Consider the following 5,039-nt stretch of genomic DNA (forward strand, 5'->3'; position numbering starts at 1 on the left):
GTTGCCTTGGCTGTGATTCTGACATCTTTCTTTTGCTACGACTGTAAAGCTAACCTGTCCCGCCACTGAGATCAAGTATGGTCACATGACTGCACAACAATGTTTGATTGGTGAAACACAGTCACGTGGTAGAGCCTTCAGCGAATGACTCTCTCTCTCTGCCATAATAAAACATTAAAATGATGTATGATGACGTATGCTGGGGTAAAAACTATGACGCATAGAATACCAATATATAGAAACCATTCAGCTGCTCTGAGTGTTGGAAAAGATTTGGCGTCAAGTCTGAAGAGACACATGAGAACTCACAGAGGAGAAAAACCTTTCAGCTGCTCAGTCTGTAAGAAATATTTTACATGGAGAGGAAATTTACGGTCACACATGAGAATCCACACAGGAGAGAAAAGACTAGAGGGCATTAGAGATGGTCTTCTCAAAGCCCAGGTACATTAAATGTCCAAAGTCAGGTGCAAATCTTTTCAAAAGGGAGGTTAGAAAATAAGATATCTTAATGCACTGTTCCTGGGGGTCTTGTAAAGTCTAACATCCTTTGTCTTAAATGTAATTTGTCATGTCTTAAAAAGGTTTTACCCTTGTTCCTTTGCAGAAACGCTGGCCCCAGAAAACAAAAGTATCAAGTCATAGCCTACAAAGTGGACCTCTAGAGCAGAATGCTTCCTTCAGAATGTAAGTTTGGTGGGTTGTAGTTCTTTTTGGGGTATATTGGTGTTGGTACACGGTGATAAAACTACTAGATCTGTGATAAATGAAATACCTGTCAGTGAAATACGTCTGCATCTCCTCAGACAGGGTGGCCACGGGTCCTTAAAAAGTCTGAAATCACGTTTCCTAAAAATAAGGCCTTAAAATGTATTAAATTGTCTTAAATTCAGATTGGTTAAGTCTTAAATTTGTTTGGGTTATGTCACGGCAAAAATGCCGGCAACTGTTGTCAAATATTCTTTTTCCCCAGTAGGCTGCGTTGTCACTGTAACATAAGCCCATTTGTACATGTCCTATCCCCTGACCAATTGGCTATCCTAACCTCAACAACTCCAGGTGAAATGCCTAACTCCAACTAATCAAGCTGCTTCGTGGGCGGGTGTTGGCGTGGCCGTAGTAAGTGAGATTTGTAATTTTGCGGGATTTGTAATTTAGCAGCATGCAGGTGATACAGCAATTGTTGATAGCCGTCTAGAAAGATGGGGAAATGCAAGTTTAATGACAAATGGCTTGAAAATAACGAGTATCCTTGGTCAAGGTCGGTGCCTGAAAGTGCTTATGAAGCAAACTACGTTACAGTGAGGAAAATAAGTATTTGAACACTCTGCTGTTTTGCAAGTTCTCCCACTTAGAAATCATGGTGGGGTCTGAAATTGTCATCGTAGGTGCATGTCCACTGTGAGAGCCATAATCTAAAAAGAAAAATCAAGAAATCCCAATATATAATTTTTTAACTATTTATTTGTATGATACAGCTGCAAATAAGTATTTGAACACCTGAGAAAATGTTAATATTTGTTACAGAAGCCTTTGTTTGTAATTACAGGGGTCAAACGTTTCCTGTAGTTTTTCACCAGGTTTGCACACATTGCAGAAGGGATTTGGGCCCACTCCTCCACACAGATCTTCTCTAGATCAGTCAGGTTTTCTGTTCGACATGAAACTGAACCAGAAAACCAAAAGCAAACAACTGGACTTGCATGTACGTGTATTGTTATAAATTGGTAAGTACACTCTTTAGGGAAGGGTTTCTCAAGTGCCAAGACACTGTTTTGTTTATTATAGTATATTAATTGTTTTCCAAGTATACTCACAAAAGCTCAGGAGTAGACATCAGAACTTGAACAAAAATTGGTCACATATAGACATGAAAACACACATATAGATACACACACACACACACACACACACACACTGTCTCACACTCTCTCTCACACACACACACACATACATTCCCTCACCGTAAAACACTCTTACACACTGCTGTCTACTCTCTGTCCATGATGAGTTCTCCACAAACTGCAACCCATCCATCTGAGTCTCGCTTTCTCTCTCTCTGTGTGTCTGTTACGCACACAAGTCATATAAAATTCTTTGCATTTTAAAAGCAGCTGGAATTGACAATTATTTAATTTTTTTGTTCAGAAGAAAAAGTGTTTTTTTATTATTCACTTGATGTTATTTCACTTGATTCTATAACCATTTGTTCAAGGGACCCAAATGTTCTGAAAATATTGTAATAATATAATTTAGGACAGCAATTACATTTTTGTGTTATGATTTTACATTGCACACATTAAGTCAATGTTCTTAAACTCAACCGATTATTGTCATTTTACCATACTGTTAATTTTGTGTTTACTTGGAAAGATTAATGTATATTCCCACTTTGTATTTCCATCGTAAGTTTTGTCTTAAATTTCATTTTGAATTGGTATTAAAAAGTCTTAAAAAGTCTTAAATTTAACTTGCTAATACCTGTATCCACCCTGTCAGAGTTTAAGATTTGGCTAGAGCCAGGCCTACGTGAGGAGAAAATGTACTGTTAATAATGTAGGCTAATTAAAAACTGACCGGAGTCTTTTGCCGGAGGCACTGGAGGACAGAGGGACAAAGTAAGCACGCCTCTCTGACCGGTAGCGGGCGTTTGCGGCAAAAATGAGCGGAGGATGTGGGAATGTGTTGCTGTGTGTCTGAGCCTGGCTGGCTGCTCTGTGCCTTCAGACAAAGCTCAAGCTAACAGGCTAACGGCTTATTAGCTAGCCAAGCACCAAGCGGTAACATCTGCAAAGAATGGATCTCTGAGCTCGTTAATCTGCTGCGGTGTGCGTCTTAAAACAAACAGAGCAAGCAGCTGCTGGACTCTAACAAATGTTGATCTATGCAGGAATTCCTGCTGCTTCTGGCGAGAGCAGTCGTATTTTTCCTCCTCTCCCCTCTTATCTTAGCTTGGCTCCTATTCTAGTGGTCTACCTTGTCGTGTGGAACTTTTTCTCCTTTCTTTTTGTCCCCTGCCTGCTGCTTTCCTGGAACCGCCGAATCAACCTAAATTGGATTGAAATTGTGATCTATGCCCCCCCCATCCTCCACCCTAGCGGGTAAACAGTCTGCAGCTGGACTACTATCTACTCCTATGCATTAGCATATATTCTCAAGGCAAGGCCGAATGAACTGAACTTTATAACAACTTGGACAATCTGACGCTTCATATTACACACACAAGACTCTCACTCCACACCATACATGCCCTCCCCCGATTCCGTCTGACTGCCTCGGCCTCTTTTTGTTTGTATTTCCCATCCTCCCGAGTCACCACAAAAATTCCTTCATGTATCCACATGAACCGTGTGTATTCTTGTGCATTATGTTATGTTGTTTTGTATATATATATCTTGCTATAATGCTGATTCTGTTTCTGATGCATCTAAAGTGAAAAGTGCGCATGCGCTAACGTGCAAGCTGCCTGTTGCAGTGCTCCGTCTCTGTCTTCTTACTACTGGTGCTACTGTGACACAGAGTTTCCCTTCGGGGATCAATAAAGTATTGTCTGTCTATCTGTCTGTCAGAGCTGCAAGTAAACACTGAACTGAGCTGTGTGTTTCAGGGTTAAACACTGCTGCAGGTATTCATGCACGACTGTTGTTGGTGATTTAAAGAAGTGGAAGACTTACTCAGATCATGTATTGCAGTAAAAGTAGTTCTGGAGTTACAAATGCATTCAATATCTTCCTTAAGTAATAGTATAAAGGTATTATCAAAATTAAAGTAACAAAAGTGAAAGTGCTCTTTATGCAGTGTAATATATCTTATTTTGTTGTATTAATTATGAGATAAAATGTTTTATTTAATTCAAGTAACCCCAACCACCCTCTCCACCCCACACTGGTCAAACAGAGGAGCAGCTTCCCTGAGAGGCTCCGACAGCTTCAATGTCGATATCAGCTTATATTTTATTCCTATTATTTCATGTATATTGTATGTATGTATGTATATTGTATCCTAGTATTTCATTTATATTTACATTCTGTCCTGTGTGACTGATTTTGCTGCTGTAACACCACAATTTCCCATTTTTTGGGATCAATATCTCTATCTATCTATCTATCTATCTATCTATCTATCTATCTATCTAAGTAGCCAACTTGTACATCATCATTTTCTAGGATTTAAAAGTTATACAGATTCGGCCTTTTTTCCCTCATACTTCTGTCGGAATGGGTACAAAGTTGGCATTGACTTTAATTTAAATGGTATTAAAAAGGTCTTAAAAAGCCTTGAATTTAAGTATCCAGCTCCAGGTAAAACGCTTGTTGCAAAATGCGTTGTGAAGGTCTTAATTTCAATCTTTATGGTCTTAAAAGGTCTTAAATTTGACTGCACCCTGCATTGTCCACCATGACAAGCTGTTTAACTTCAGACAGTGATCTGTACTGCCTTTTGTCTTTTACCCAAGTAAAGTATATTTGAAATTTGTTTTCACCATATGGCCTGTCAGGTATCATCCAGTAGAAAGTATTTTAATTCAATAGCTGTTAATTTATTTGATCTGCTGCACTTTGGATCAATAGACTGATATTTTAAATGATGTCTAGTTAGGTTTAAGTGATGCTTTTGACTTGAGCTGCAGATCATCTTGTCATTGCCGTCTCACCAAACAGCCTAATAACGTGAGCATTAAACGCTTTTGTTCAGAATGCGATTTTCATCCTTTGACACCTGTTGTGTTCTCTTCAAAGAATGAGTGCTTAAGGTCCTTATTTCACAAAAGTAATATTAAAGTTACAGATTTGAAGGTCTATATGTAGTAAGTATTTATAAAATGGTATGTCCAAATTTAGTAAGCAAAAGCTTGTCCTTTTTATGACTCAAATGTATACTATCCCAAAATGTGTTTATGGTTCAACTGTTTACAAGAGCACAGATTACATACATCTAGCATACAGTGGTGTGAAAAAGGGTTGCCCCCCTTCCTCATTTCCTGTTCCTTTGCATGTTTGTCACACTTAAGTGTTTCGGAACATCAAACCAATTTAAAC

At 38.7% G+C, this 5,039-nt stretch overlaps 1 long non-coding RNA gene across 2 annotated transcripts in view; it reads left to right on the forward strand.

Annotated features, from left to right (window-relative positions):
• Nucleotides 1–1,243: 1,243 nt before the first annotated feature.
• The window catches only part of LOC117947710, a 23,165-nt gene continuing 19,369 nt past the window's right edge, over nucleotides 1,244–5,039 (forward strand). For both annotated transcript variants that reach the window (XR_004657300.1, XR_004657299.1), the window contains exon 1: nucleotides 1,244–1,255. This is a non-coding gene — a long non-coding RNA (uncharacterized LOC117947710). The remainder of the gene's footprint in view (nucleotides 1,256–5,039) is intronic.

The sequence above is a fragment of the Etheostoma cragini genome, chromosome 7 (genome assembly GCF_013103735.1).
Source record: "Etheostoma cragini isolate CJK2018 chromosome 7, CSU_Ecrag_1.0, whole genome shotgun sequence".
NCBI classification, from domain to species: Eukaryota; Metazoa; Chordata; class Actinopteri; order Perciformes; family Percidae; genus Etheostoma; species Etheostoma cragini.